We start from the raw sequence: 15,309 nt of genomic DNA, 5'->3' as shown, positions 1-15,309 counted from the left end.
TCCTGAGCATGCTAGTGCTAGGATCACAGAGCGAGAGAGAGATGGTTCAAGAGCTACTGTCTTGATAAAGGCCTGAAACGGCTAGTGCCTAAGAGTGTCTGACTTTCAGTTATTACTGATTGTGAGAGGGGAAGATGAAGTTTTTCTGCACCCAGCATGCCTTGGGATATACTTATGCAAATGAGGTGAGAGCCAGACCAATCCCATGCTACTCTGCCTAATGCTCCTTATCTGCATAAAAAGAACACTTTCACAACGGAGCAGAGTGGCGCAGCGGAAGCGTGCTGGGCCCATAACCCAGAGGTCGATGGATCGAAACCATCCTCTGCTAATTTTGCTTGATTTTACTTCCAAGGACCAAGCTGTCATTTCCACGCTACCAGCAAGGAAAAGCGCAAGCTTGTGCCAGCTATGTGAGAAAAGACTTCTCAACTATCTGTATCTGCTGAAATACAAGAGAGGGATCGTCAAAAGCTCCACACTGTACTTTGAAAGTAAAGGCACACAATAATAAGCATGAATGACTGGTGGGACCTTCAAACACTTTTATGTGGAGGCTTTGAATTTCATTCTTCCCTTTTTTGTTCTGCTCTTATCTATCTCCTGGGCATTTCATGGAATGTTCTCTATTTCTCTTCCCTGCTTTGCTTCCCATGCTGCCTCTATGTGTTCATATCTATTATTTGTATTGCTGCTTTCCATTCTTCTCTTCTGCACAGCTTTGTCCTTGGTTTCAATCCCAGTTCCTTACCCTCTACAAAAACTTTCTATTGCTTTTCATGTTGGTATCTAAACCAAATGCACCATTGAAGCTGGTGCATGATAGTCATTGAACTCAGGGTCCTAATGTTTAGAACCGAGAGCGCAAAGATCAGAGGGCGTTGGTGGTATAGTGGTGAGCATAGCTGCCTTCCAAGCAGTTGACCCGGGTTCGATTCCCGGCCAACGCAGTACAAATACTTATATATTCTGCAAGCAGGATATATTTTAAAGCAACATTTCACAAAATGGTAATATAATTAAGAGGTTAATCAGCCATTATATAAAAAATAAACAAATATGTAGGCAAGCATTTCGATCGCCCCTTCTGCTATATTCATTGTCCTAATATATGATAAGTTTCATAAAGCAGAGTCACCACTCACATGTACTGGTAAAAAAATATGTTACAGTGGGCAGACAATGAAAGGGCTGAGGCCCGACCAGACATTTTAACTCCAGCATCTCTATGTTAAAAAGCATTTCCTAGGCAATATTTAGCCTCTGAAAAAAATATGCAAGATCCAGCAATAAATCTGGCAAAAGTCCCCAACATTTTGTGCATACTTGTGCCCTCACCTGAATGTAGCACCACCTTGTAGCCGTCGGAGGTAACTGCAGCTCACAAAATGTTTCATCAGAGGGCAAGTTTAGAGGAATCCAAAAGGCAGATGTCCATGGAAAGAGCCTCCGACTGCAGCAGGAAGTTTGGATGCTTCAAATTTGCATAGCTTCCAGTCCAACGTCCTCTCATGTACCGAACGCTCCCAAACGCTCTAAAGCCTTATACCGGCAAGCCCTCACCGGGTAGATCTCTGGCTCCCAGGTAAAGCCAAATACTGAGCATGCAAGCACTAGGATCACAGAGAGAGAGAGAGACAGAGAGCGTCGGAGAGCTGTTGTCTTGTTAAAGGCCTGAAACGGCTAGTGAATAAGAGGGTCTGGACTTTCAGTTGTGACTGATTGTGAGAGGGGAAGATAAAGATTTTCTGCACCCAGCATGCCTTGCGATATACTTAGGCAAATGAGGTGAGAGCCCGACCAATCCCACGTCACTTCTCTGAATGCCTCCTCATCTGCATAAACAGAACACTTTCACAAAGGAGCAGAGTGGCGCAGCGGAAGCGTGCTGGGCCCATAACCCAGAGGTCGATGGATCGAAACCATCCTCTGCTAATTTTGCTTGATTTTCCTTCCAAGGACCAAGCTGTCATTTCCACATAGCCAGAAAGGAAAAGTGCAAGCTTGTACCAGCTATGTGAGAAAAGACTTCTCAACTATTCGTGTCTGTGTAATACAAGAGTGATCGTGAAAGGTACAACCCTGTACTTTGAAAGTAAAGACACACAATTATAACCATAAATGACTGGTGGGAGCTTCACACAACTTTCTGGGCATGCTTTGAATTTCATTCTTCCCTTTTTGTTCTGCTCTTATCTATCTCCTGGGCATTTCATGGAATGTTCTCTTTCTCTTCCCTGCTTTGCTTCCCATGCTGCCTATATATGCTCATTTCTACTATTTGTACTGTTGCTTTTCATTTCTTCTCTTCTGCACAACTTTGTCCTTGGTTTCAATCCCCAGTTCCTTACCCTCTGCAAAAAACGTTCTACTGCTTCTCATGTTGGTATCTAAACCAAATGCACCATTGAAGCTGGTGCAAGATAGTCATTGATTTCTGCAACGTAATATTTAGAACCGAGAGCTAACACATCAGAGGGCGTTGGTGGTATAGTGGTGAGCATAGCTGCTTCCCAAGCAGTTGACCCGGGTTCGATTCCCGGCCAACGCACTGAAAATACTTATATATTCTGCAAGCAGGATATATTGTAATGCAACATGTCACAAAATGGAAATTTCACGAACAGATTAATCAGCCATATATAAAAAAATAAACAAATACGTGGGCAAACATCTCAATCGCACCTTCTGCTACATACATTGTCCTAATATATGATAAGTTTCATAAAGCAGAGTCACAACACACATGTGCTGGTAATAAATTTGTTACAGTGGGCAAACAATGGAAGGGCTGAGGCCCGACCAGACATTGTAACTCCAGCATCTCTATGTTAAAAAGCATTTCTAGGCAATATCTAGCCTCTGAAAAAAATATGCAAGATCCACCGATAAATCTGGCAAAAGTCCCTAACATTTTGTGCATACTTGTGCTCTCACCTGAATGTAGCGCCACCTTGTAGCTGTCGAAGGAAACTGCTGCTCACAAAATGTTTTATCAGAAGGCAAGTTGAGAGGAATCCAAGAGTCAGATGTCCATGGAAAGAACCACTCACTGAAGCAGGAATGTTGGAGGCTTCATATTCGCATAGTTTCCTGTCCAACGTCCACAACGCTCCCAAACGCTCAAAAGCCTCACACCGGGCAAGCCCTCACCGGGTATATCTCTGGCTCCAAGGTAAAGCCAAATCCTGAGCATGCTAGTGCTAGGATCACAGAGCGAGAGAGAGATGGTTCAAGAGCTACTGTCTTGATAAAGGCCTGAAACGGCTAGTGCCTAAGAGTGTCTGACTTTCAGTTATGACTGATTGTGAGAGGGGAAGATGAAGTTTTTCTGCACCCAGCATGCCTTGGGATATACTTATGCAAATGAGCTGAGAGCCAGACCAATCCCATGCTACTCTGCCTAATGCTCCTTATCTGCATAAAAAGAACACTTTCACAACGGAGCAGAGTGGCGCAGCGGAAGCGTGCTGGGCCCATAACCCAGAGGTCGATGGATCGAAACCATCCTCTGCTAATTTTGCTTGATTTTACTTCCAAGGACCAAGCTGTCATTTCCACGCTACCAGCAAGGAAAAGCGCAAGCTTGTGCCAGCTATGTGAGAAAAGACTTCTCAACTATCTGTGTCTGCTGAAATACAAGAGAGGGATCGTCAAAAGCTCCACACTGTACTTTGGAAGTAAAGGCACACAATAATAAGCATGAATGACTGGTGGGACCTTCAAACACTTTTATGTGGAGGCTTTGAATTTCATTCTTCCCTTTTTTGTTCTGCTCTTATCTATCTCCTGGGCATTTCATGGAATGTTCTCTATTTCTCTTCCCTGCTTTGCTTCCCATGCTGCCTCTATGTGTTCATATCTATTATTTGTATTGCTGCTTTCCATTCTTCTCTTCTGCACAGCTTTGTCCTTGGTTTCAATCCCAGTTCCTTACCCTCTACAAAAACTTTCTATTGCTTTTCATGTTGGTATCTAAACCAAATGCACCATTGAAGCTGGTGCATGATAGTCATTGAACTCAGGGTCCTAATGTTTAGAACCGAGAGCACAAAGATCAGAGGGCGTTGGTGGTATAGTGGTGAGCATAGCTGCCTTCCAAGCAGTTGACCCGGGTTCGATTCCCGGCCAACGCAGTACAAATACTTATATATTCTGCAAGCAGGATATATTTTAAAGCAACATTTCACAAAATGGTAATATAATTAAGAGGTTAATCAGCCATTATATAAAAAATAAACAAATATGTAGGCAAGCATTTCGATCGCCCCTTCTGCTATATTCATTGTCCTAATATATGATAAGTTTCATAAAGCAGAGTCACCACTCACATGTACTGGTAAAAAAATATGTTACAGTGGGCAGACAATGAAAGGGCTGAGGCCCGACCAGACATTTTAACTCCAGCATCTCTATGTTAAAAAGCATTTCCTAGGCAATATTTAGCCTCTGAAAAAAATATGCAAGGTCCAGCAATAAATCTGGCAAAAGTCCCCAACATTTTGTGCATACTTGTGCCCTCACCTGAATGTAGCACCACCTTGTAGCCGTCGGAGGTAACTGCAGCTCACAAAATGTTTCATCAGAGGGCAAGTTTAGAGGAATCCAAAAGGCAGATGTCCATGGAAAGAGCCTCCGACTGCAGCAGGAAGTTTGGATGCTTCAAATTTGCATAGCTTCCAGTCCAACGTCCTCTCATGTACCGAACGCTCCCAAACGCTCTAAAGCCTTATACCGGCAAGCCCTCACCGGGTAGATCTCTGGCTCCCAGGAAAAGCCAAATACTGAGCATGCAAGCACTAGGATCACAGAGAGAGAGAGAGACAGAGAGCGTCAGAGAGCTGTTGTCTTGTTAAAGGCCTGAAACGGCTAGTGCCTAAGAGGGTCTGGACTTTCAGTTGTGACTGATTGTGAGAGGGGAAGATAAAGATTTTCTGCACCCAGCATGCCTTGCGATATACTTAGGCAAATGAGGTGAGAGCCCGACCAATCCCACGTCACTTCTCTGAATGCCTCCTCATCTGCATAAAGAGAACACTTTCACAAAGGAGCAGAGTGGCGCAGCGGAAGCGTGCTGGGCCCATAACCCAGAGGTCGATGGATCGAAACCATCCTCTGCTAATTTTGCTTGATTTTCCTTCCAAGGACCAAGCTGTCATTTCCACATAGCCAGAAAGGAAAAGTGCAAGCTTGTGCCAGCTATGTGAGAAAAGACTTCTCAACTATTCGTGTCTGTGTAATACAAGAGTGATCGTGAAAGGTACAACCCTGTACTTTGAAAGTAAAGACACACAATTATAACCATAAATGACTGACTGGTGGGAGCTTCACACAACTTTCTGGGCATGCTTTGAATTTCATTCTTCCCTTTTTGTTCTGCTCTTATCTATCTCCTGGGCATTTCATGGAATGTTCTCTTTCTCTTCCCTGCTTTGCTTCCCATGCTGCCTATATATGCTCATTTCTACTATTTGTACTGTTGCTTTTCATTTCTTCTCTTCTGCACAACTTTGTCCTTGGTTTCAATCCCCAGTTCCTTACCCTCTGCAAAAAACGTTCTACTGCTTCTCATGTTGGTATCTAAACCAAATGCACCATTGAAGCTGGTGCAAGATAGTCATTGATTTCTGCAACGTAATATTTAGAACCGAGAGCTAACACATCAGAGGGCGTTGGTGGTATAGTGGTGAGCATAGCTGCTTCCCAAGCAGTTGACCCGGGTTCGATTCCCGGCCAACGCACTGAAAATACTTATATATTCTGCAAGCAGGATATATTGTAATGCAACATGTCACAAAATGGAAATTTCACGAACAGATTAATCAGCCATATATAAAAAAATAAACAAATACGTGGGCAAACATCTCAATCGCACCTTCTGCTACATACATTGTCCTAATATATGATAAGTTTCATAAAGCAGAGTCACAACACACATGTGCTGGTAATAAATTTGTTACAGTGGGCAAACAATGGAAGGGCTGAGGCCCGACCAGACATTGTAACTCCAGCATCTCTATGTTAAAAAGCATTTCTAGGCAATATCTAGCCTCTGAAAAAATATGCAAGATCCACCGATAAATCTGGCAAAAGTCCCTAACATTTTGTGCATACTTGTGCTCTCACCTGAATGTAGCGCCACCTTGTAGCTGTCGAAGGAAACTGCTGCTCACAAAATGTTTTATCAGAAGGCAAGTTGAGAGGAATCCAAGAGTCAGATGTCCATGGAAAGAACCACTCACTGAAGCAGGAATGTTGGAGGCTTCATATTCGCATAGTTTCCTGTCCAACGTCCACTCACGTCCCGAACGCTCCCAAACGCTCAAAAGCCTCACACCAGGCAAGCCCTCACCGGGTATATCTCTGGCTCCAAGGTAAAGCCAAATCCTGAGCATGCTAGTGCTAGGATCACAGAGCGAGAGAGAGATGGTTCAAGAGCTACTGTCTTGATAAAGGCCTGAAACGGCTAGTGCCTAAGAGTGTCTGACTTTCAGTTATTACTGATTGTGAGAGGGGAAGATGAAGTTTTTCTGCACCCAGCATGCCTTGGGATATACTTATGCAAATGAGGTGAGAGCCAGACCAATCCCATGCTACTCTGCCTAATGCTCCTTATCTGCATAAAAAGAACACTTTCACAACGGAGCAGAGTGGCGCAGCGGAAGCGTGCTGGGCCCATAACCCAGAGGTCGATGGATCGAAACCATCCTCTGCTAATTTTGCTTGATTTTACTTCCAAGGACCAAGCTGTCATTTCCACGCTACCAGCAAGGAAAAGCGCAAGCTTGTGCCAGCTATGTGAGAAAAGACTTCTCAACTATCTGTGTCTGCTGAAATACAAGAGAGGGATCGTCAAAAGCTCCACACTGTACTTTGAAAGTAAAGGCACACAATAATAAGCATGAATGACTGGTGGGACCTTCAAACACTTTTATGTGGAGGCTTTGAATTTCATTCTTCCCTTTTTTGTTCTGCTCTTATCTATCTCCTGGGCATTTCATGGAATGTTCTCTATTTCTCTTCCCTGCTTTGCTTCCCATGCTGCCTCTATGTGTTCATATCTATTATTTGTATTGCTGCTTTCCATTCTTCTCTTCTGCACAGCTTTGTCCTTGGTTTCAATCCCAGTTCCTTACCCTCTACAAAAACTTTCTATTGCTTTTCATGTTGGTATCTAAACCAAATGCACCATTGAAGCTGGTGCATGATAGTCATTGAACTCAGGGTCCTAATGTTTAGAACCGAGAGCGCAAAGATCAGAGGGCGTTGGTGGTATAGTGGTGAGCATAGCTGCCTTCCAAGCAGTTGACCCGGGTTCGATTCCCGGCCAACGCAGTACAAATACTTATATATTCTGCAAGCAGGATATATTTTAAAGCAACATTTCACAAAATGGTAATATAATTAAGAGGTTAATCAGCCATTATATAAAAAATAAACAAATATGTAGGCAAGCATTTCGATCGCCCCTTCTGCTATATTCATTGTCCTAATATATGATAAGTTTCATAAAGCAGAGTCACCACTCACATGTACTGGTAAAAAAATATGTTACAGTGGGCAGACAATGAAAGGGCTGAGGCCCGACCAGACATTTTAACTCCAGCATCTCTATGTTAAAAAGCATTTCCTAGGCAATATTTAGCCTCTGAAAAAAATATGCAAGATCCAGCAATAAATCTGGCAAAAGTCCCCAACATTTTGTGCATACTTGTGCCCTCACCTGAATGTAGCACCACCTTGTAGCCGTCGGAGGTAACTGCAGCTCACAAAATGTTTCATCAGAGGGCAAGTTTAGAGGAATCCAAAAGGCAGATGTCCATGGAAAGAGCCTCCGACTGCAGCAGGAAGTTTGGATGCTTCAAATTTGCATAGCTTCCAGTCCAACGTCCTCTCATGTACCGAACGCTCCCAAACGCTCTAAAGCCTTATACCGGCAAGCCCTCACCGGGTAGATCTCTGGCTCCCAGGTAAAGCCAAATACTGAGCATGCAAGCACTAGGATCACAGAGAGAGAGAGAGACAGAGAGCGTCGGAGAGCTGTTGTCTTGTTAAAGGCCTGAAACGGCTAGTGAATAAGAGGGTCTGGACTTTCAGTTGTGACTGATTGTGAGAGGGGAAGATAAAGATTTTCTGCACCCAGCATGCCTTGCGATATACTTAGGCAAATGAGGTGAGAGCCCGACCAATCCCACGTCACTTCTCTGAATGCCTCCTCATCTGCATAAACAGAACACTTTCACAAAGGAGCAGAGTGGCGCAGCGGAAGCGTGCTGGGCCCATAACCCAGAGGTCGATGGATCGAAACCATCCTCTGCTAATTTTGCTTGATTTTCCTTCCAAGGACCAAGCTGTCATTTCCACATAGCCAGAAAGGAAAAGTGCAAGCTTGTACCAGCTATGTGAGAAAAGACTTCTCAACTATTCGTGTCTGTGTAATACAAGAGTGATCGTGAAAGGTACAACCCTGTACTTTGAAAGTAAAGACACACAATTATAACCATAAATGACTGGTGGGAGCTTCACACAACTTTCTGGGCATGCTTTGAATTTCATTCTTCCCTTTTTGTTCTGCTCTTATCTATCTCCTGGGCATTTCATGGAATGTTCTCTTTCTCTTCCCTGCTTTGCTTCCCATGCTGCCTATATATGCTCATTTCTACTATTTGTACTGTTGCTTTTCATTTCTTCTCTTCTGCACAACTTTGTCCTTGGTTTCAATCCCCAGTTCCTTACCCTCTGCAAAAAACGTTCTACTGCTTCTCATGTTGGTATCTAAACCAAATGCACCATTGAAGCTGGTGCAAGATAGTCATTGATTTCTGCAACGTAATATTTAGAACCGAGAGCTAACACATCAGAGGGCGTTGGTGGTATAGTGGTGAGCATAGCTGCTTCCCAAGCAGTTGACCCGGGTTCGATTCCCGGCCAACGCACTGAAAATACTTATATATTCTGCAAGCAGGATATATTGTAATGCAACATGTCACAAAATGGAAATTTCACGAACAGATTAATCAGCCATATATAAAAAAATAAACAAATATGTGGGCAAACATCTCAATCGCACCTTCTGCTACATACATTGTCCTAATATATGATAAGTTTCATAAAGCAGAGTCACAACACACATGTGCTGGTAATAAATTTGTTACAGTGGGCAAACAATGGAAGGGCTGAGGCCCGACCAGACATTGTAACTCCAGCATCTCTATGTTAAAAAGCATTTCTAGGCAATATCTAGCCTCTGAAAAAATATGCAAGATCCACCGATAAATCTGGCAAAAGTCCCTAACATTTTGTGCATACTTGTGCTCTCACCTGAATGTAGCGCCACCTTGTAGCTGTCGAAGGAAACTGCTGCTCACAAAATGTTTTATCAGAAGGCAAGTTGAGAGGAATCCAAGAGTCAGATGTCCATGGAAAGAACCACTCACTGAAGCAGGAATGTTGGAGGCTTCATATTCGCATAGTTTCCTGTCCAACGTCCACTCACGTCCCGAACGCTCCCAAACGCTCAAAAGCCTCACACCGGGCAAGCCCTCACCGGGTATATCTCTGGCTCCAAGGTAAAGCCAAATCCTGAGCATGCTAGTGCTAGGATCACAGAGCGAGAGAGAGATGGTTCAAGAGCTACTGTCTTGATAAAGGCCTGAAACGGCTAGTGCCTAAGAGTGTCTGACTTTCAGTTATGACTGATTGTGAGAGGGGAAGATGAAGTTTTTCTGCACCCAGCATGCCTTGGGATATACTTATGCAAATGAGGTGAGAGCCAGACCAATCCCATGCTACTCTGCCTAATGCTCCTTATCTGCATAAAAAGAACACTTTCACAACGGAGCAGAGTGGCGCAGCGGAAGCGTGCTGGGCCCATAACCCAGAGGTCGATGGATCAAAACCATCCTCTGCTAATTTTGCTTGATTTTACTTCCAAGGACCAAGCTGTCATTTCCACGCTACCAGCAAGGAAAAGCGCAAGCTTGTGCCAGCTATGTGAGAAAAGACTTCTCAACTATCTGTGTCTGCTGAAATACAAGAGAGGGATCGTCAAAAGCTCCACACTGTACTTTGAAAGTAAAGGCACACAATAATAAGCATGAATGACTGGTGGGACCTTCAAACACTTTTATGTGGAGGCTTTGAATTTCATTCTTCCCTTTTTTGTTCTGCTCTTATCTATCTCCTGGGCATTTCATGGAATGTTCTCTATTTCTCTTCCCTGCTTTGCTTCCCATGCTGCCTCTATGTGTTCATATCTATTATTTGTATTGCTGCTTTCCATTCTTCTCTTCTGCACAGCTTTGTCCTTGGTTTCAATCCCAGTTCCTTACCCTCTACAAAAACTTTCTATTGCTTTTCATGTTGGTATCTAAACCAAATGCACCATTGAAGCTGGTGCATGATAGTCATTGAACTCAGGGTCCTAATGTTTAGAACCGAGAGCACAAAGATCAGAGGGCGTTGGTGGTATAGTGGTGAGCATAGCTGCCTTCCAAGCAGTTGACCCGGGTTCGATTCCCGGCCAACGCAGTACAAATACTTATATATTCTGCAAGCAGGATATATTTTAAAGCAACATTTCACAAAATGGTAATATAATTAAGAGGTTAATCAGCCATTATATAAAAAATAAACAAATATGTAGGCAAGCATTTCGATCGCCCCTTCTGCTATATTCATTGTCCTAATATATGATAAGTTTCATAAAGCAGAGTCACCACTCACATGTACTGGTAAAAAAATATGTTACAGTGGGCAGACAATGAAAGGGCTGAGGCCCGACCAGACATTTTAACTCCAGCATCTCTATGTTAAAAAGCATTTCCTAGGCAATATTTAGCCTCTGAAAAAAATATGCAAGGTCCAGCAATAAATCTGGCAAAAGTCCCCAACATTTTGTGCATACTTGTGCCCTCACCTGAATGTAGCACCACCTTGTAGCCGTCGGAGGTAACTGCAGCTCACAAAATGTTTCATCAGAGGGCAAGTTTAGAGGAATCCAAAAGGCAGATGTCCATGGAAAGAGCCTCCGACTGCAGCAGGAAGTTTGGATGCTTCAAATTTGCATAGCTTCCAGTCCAACGTCCTCTCATGTACCGAACGCTCCCAAACGCTCTAAAGCCTTATACCGGCAAGCCCTCACCGGGTAGATCTCTGGCTCCCAGGAAAAGCCAAATACTGAGCATGCAAGCACTAGGATCACAGAGAGAGAGAGAGAGACAGAGAGCGTCAGAGAGCTGTTGTCTTGTTAAAGGCCTGAAACGGCTAGTGCCTAAGAGGGTCTGGACTTTCAGTTGTGACTGATTGTGAGAGGGGAAGATAAAGATTTTCTGCACCCAGCATGCCTTGCGATATACTTAGGCAAATGAGGTGAGAGCCCGACCAATCCCACGTCACTTCTCTGAATGCCTCCTCATCTGCATAAAGAGAACACTTTCACAAAGGAGCAGAGTGGCGCAGCGGAAGCGTGCTGGGCCCATAACCCAGAGGTCGATGGATCAAAACCATCCTCTGCTAATTTTGCTTGATTTTCCTTCCAAGGACCAAGCTGTCATTTCCACATAGCCAGAAAGGAAAAGTGCAAGCTTGTGCCAGCTATGTGAGAAAAGACTTCTCAACTATTCGTGTCTGTGTAATACAAGAGTGATCGTGAAAGGTACAACCCTGTACTTTGAAAGTAAAGACACACAATTATAACCATAAATGACTGACTGGTGGGAGCTTCACACAACTTTCTGGGCATGCTTTGAATTTCATTCTTCCCTTTTTGTTCTGCTCTTATCTATCTCCTGGGCATTTCATGGAATGTTCTCTTTCTCTTCCCTGCTTTGCTTCCCATGCTGCCTATATATGCTCATTTCTACTATTTGTACTGTTGCTTTTCATTTCTTCTCTTCTGCACAACTTTGTCCTTGGTTTCAATCCCCAGTTCCTTACCCTCTGCAAAAAACGTTCTACTGCTTCTCATGTTGGTATCTAAACCAAATGCACCATTGAAGCTGGTGCAAGATAGTCATTGATTTCTGCAACGTAATATTTAGAACCGAGAGCTAACACATCAGAGGGCGTTGGTGGTATAGTGGTGAGCATAGCTGCTTCCCAAGCAGTTGACCCGGGTTCGATTCCCAGCCAACGCACTGAAAATACTTATATATTCTGCAAGCAGGATATATTGTAATGCAACATGTCACAAAATGGAAATTTCACGAACAGATTAATCAGCCATATATAAAAAAATAAACAAATACGTGGGCAAACATCTCAATCGCACCTTCTGCTACATACATTGTCCTAATATATGATAAGTTTCATAAAGCAGAGTCACAACACACATGTGCTGGTAATAAATTTGTTACAGTGGGCAAACAATGGAAGGGCTGAGGCCCGACCAGACATTGTAACTCCAGCATCTCTATGTTAAAAAGCATTTCTAGGCAATATCTAGCCTCTGAAAAAATATGCAAGATCCACCGATAAATCTGGCAAAAGTCCCTAACATTTTGTGCATACTTGTGCTCTCACCTGAATGTAGCGCCACCTTGTAGCTGTCGAAGGAAACTGCTGCTCACAAAATGTTTTATCAGAAGGCAAGTTGAGAGGAATCCAAGAGTCAGATGTCCATGGAAAGAACCACTCACTGAAGCAGGAATGTTGGAGGCTTCATATTCGCATAGTTTCCTGTCCAACGTCCACTCACGTCCCGAACGCTCCCAAACGCTCAAAAGCCTCACACCGGGCAAGCCCTCACCGGGTATATCTCTGGCTCCAAGGTAAAGCCAAATCCTGAGCATGCTAGTGCTAGGATCACAGAGCGAGAGAGAGATGGTTCAAGAGCTACTGTCTTGATAAAGGCCTGAAACGGCTAGTGCCTAAGAGTGTCTGACTTTCAGTTATTACTGATTGTGAGAGGGGAAGATGAAGTTTTTCTGCACCCAGCATGCCTTGGGATATACTTATGCAAATGAGGTGAGAGCCAGACCAATCCCATGCTACTCTGCCTAATGCTCCTTATCTGCATAAAAAGAACACTTTCACAACGGAGCAGAGTGGCGCAGCGGAAGCGTGCTGGGCCCATAACCCAGAGGTCGATGGATCGAAACCATCCTCTGCTAATTTTGCTTGATTTTACTTCCAAGGACCAAGCTGTCATTTCCACGCTACCAGCAAGGAAAAGCGCAAGCTTGTGCCAGCTATGTGAGAAAAGACTTCTCAACTATCTGTGTCTGCTGAAATACAAGAGAGGGATCGTCAAAAGCTCCACACTGTACTTTGAAAGTAAAGGCACACAATAATAAGCATGAATGACTGGTGGGACCTTCAAACACTTTTATGTGGAGGCTTTGAATTTCATTCTTCCCTTTTTTGTTCTGCTCTTATCTATCTCCTGGGCATTTCATGGAATGTTCTCTATTTCTCTTCCCTGCTTTGCTTCCCATGCTGCCTCTATGTGTTCATATCTATTATTTGTATTGCTGCTTTCCATTCTTCTCTTCTGCACAGCTTTGTCCTTGGTTTCAATCCCAGTTCCTTACCCTCTACAAAAACTTTCTATTGCTTTTCATGTTGGTATCTAAACCAAATGCACCATTGAAGCTGGTGCATGATAGTCATTGAACTCAGGGTCCTAATGTTTAGAACCGAGAGCACAAAGATCAGAGGGCGTTGGTGGTATAGTGGTGAGCATAGCTGCCTTCCAAGCAGTTGACCCGGGTTCGATTCCCGGCCAACGCAGTACAAATACTTATATATTCTGCAAGCAGGATATATTTTAAAGCAACATTTCACAAAATGGTAATATAATTAAGAGGTTAATCAGCCATTATATAAAAAATAAACAAATATGTAGGCAAGCATTTCGATCGCCCCTTCTGCTATATTCATTGTCCTAATATATGATAAGTTTCATAAAGCAGAGTCACCACTCACATGTACTGGTAAAAAAATATGTTACAGTGGGCAGACAATGAAAGGGCTGAGGCCCGACCAGACATTTTAACTCCAGCATCTCTATGTTAAAAAGCATTTCCTAGGCAATATTTAGCCTCTGAAAAAAATATGCAAGGTCCAGCAATAAATCTGGCAAAAGTCCCCAACATTTTGTGCATACTTGTGCCCTCACCTGAATGTAGCACCACCTTGTAGCCGTCGGAGGTAACTGCAGCTCACAAAATGTTTCATCAGAGGGCAAGTTTAGAGGAATCCAAAAGGCAGATGTCCATGGAAAGAGCCTCCGACTGCAGCAGGAAGTTTGGATGCTTCAAATTTGCATAGCTTCCAGTCCAACGTCCTCTCATGTACCGAACGCTCCCAAACGCTCTAAAGCCTTATACCGGCAAGCCCTCACCGGGTAGATCTCTGGCTCCCAGGAAAAGCCAAATACTGAGCATGCAAGCACTAGGATCACAGAGAGAGAGAGAGAGACAGAGAGCGTCAGAGAGCTGTTGTCTTGTTAAAGGCCTGAAACGGCTAGTGCCTAAGAGGGTCTGGACTTTCAGTTGTGACTGATTGTGAGAGGGGAAGATAAAGATTTTCTGCACCCAGCATGCCTTGCGATATACTTAGGCAAATGAGGTGAGAGCCCGACCAATCCCACGTCACTTCTCTGAATGCCTCCTCATCTGCATAAAGAGAACACTTTCACAAAGGAGCAGAGTGGCGCAGCGGAAGCGTGCTGGGCCCATAACCCAGAGGTCGATGGATCGAAACCATCCTCTGCTAATTTTGCTTGATTTTCCTTCCAAGGACCAAGCTGTCATTTCCACATAGCCAGAAAGGAAAAGTGCAAGCTTGTGCCAGCTATGTGAGAAAAGACTTCTCAACTATTCGTGTCTGTGTAATACAAGAGTGATCGTGAAAGGTACAACCCTGTACTTTGAAAGTAAAGACACACAATTATAACCATAAATGACTGACTGGTGGGAGCTTCACACAACTTTCTGGGCATGCTTTGAATTTCATTCTTCCCTTTTTGTTCTGCTCTTATCTATCTCCTGGGCATTTCATGGAATGTTCTCTTTCTCTTCCCTGCTTTGCTTCCCATGCTGCCTATATATGCTCATTTCTACTATTTGTACTGTTGCTTTTCATTTCTTCTCTTCTGCACAACTTTGTCCTTGGTTTCAATCCCCAGTTCCTTACCCTCTGCAAAAAACGTTCTACTGCTTCTCATGTTGGTATCTAAACCAAATGCACCATTGAAGCTGGTGCAAGATAGTCATTGATTTCTGCAACGTAATATTTAGAACCGAGAGCTAACACATCAGAGGGCGTTGGTGGTATAGTGGTGAGCATAGCTGCTTCCCAAGCAGT

The 15,309-nt window shown here is 43.7% G+C and overlaps 8 non-coding genes across 8 annotated transcripts; all 8 read left to right on the top strand.

Annotated features, from left to right (window-relative positions):
• The first annotated feature begins 878 nt into the window (after positions 1–878).
• TRNAG-UCC (transfer RNA glycine (anticodon UCC)) lies at positions 879–950 on the top strand. The gene has a single exon. It is a non-coding gene; the product is annotated as a tRNA-Gly (tRNA).
• Positions 951–2,479: 1,529 nt separating this feature from the next.
• TRNAG-CCC (transfer RNA glycine (anticodon CCC)) lies at positions 2,480–2,551 on the top strand. The gene has a single exon. It is a non-coding gene; the product is annotated as a tRNA-Gly (tRNA).
• Positions 2,552–4,064: 1,513 nt separating this feature from the next.
• On the top strand, positions 4,065–4,136 carry TRNAG-UCC (transfer RNA glycine (anticodon UCC)). The gene has a single exon. It is a non-coding gene; the product is annotated as a tRNA-Gly (tRNA).
• Positions 4,137–5,669: 1,533 nt separating this feature from the next.
• On the top strand, positions 5,670–5,741 carry TRNAG-CCC (transfer RNA glycine (anticodon CCC)). Its single transcript has one exon. It is a non-coding gene; the product is annotated as a tRNA-Gly (tRNA).
• Positions 5,742–7,263: 1,522 nt separating this feature from the next.
• Positions 7,264–7,335, top strand: TRNAG-UCC (transfer RNA glycine (anticodon UCC)). Its single transcript has one exon. It is a non-coding gene; the product is annotated as a tRNA-Gly (tRNA).
• Positions 7,336–8,864: 1,529 nt separating this feature from the next.
• TRNAG-CCC (transfer RNA glycine (anticodon CCC)) lies at positions 8,865–8,936 on the top strand. The gene has a single exon. It is a non-coding gene; the product is annotated as a tRNA-Gly (tRNA).
• A 1,522-nt stretch (positions 8,937–10,458) lies between these two features.
• TRNAG-UCC (transfer RNA glycine (anticodon UCC)) lies at positions 10,459–10,530 on the top strand. Its single transcript has one exon. It is a non-coding gene; the product is annotated as a tRNA-Gly (tRNA).
• A 3,129-nt stretch (positions 10,531–13,659) lies between these two features.
• TRNAG-UCC (transfer RNA glycine (anticodon UCC)) lies at positions 13,660–13,731 on the top strand. The gene has a single exon. It is a non-coding gene; the product is annotated as a tRNA-Gly (tRNA).
• The last annotated feature ends 1,578 nt before the right edge of the window (positions 13,732–15,309 follow it).

The sequence above is a fragment of the Lissotriton vulgaris genome, chromosome 9 (genome assembly GCF_964263255.1).
Source record: "Lissotriton vulgaris chromosome 9, aLisVul1.2, whole genome shotgun sequence".
Classification (NCBI taxonomy): Eukaryota; Metazoa; Chordata; class Amphibia; order Caudata; family Salamandridae; genus Lissotriton; species Lissotriton vulgaris.
This window is presented reverse-complemented; position numbering and strand designations above follow the sequence as displayed.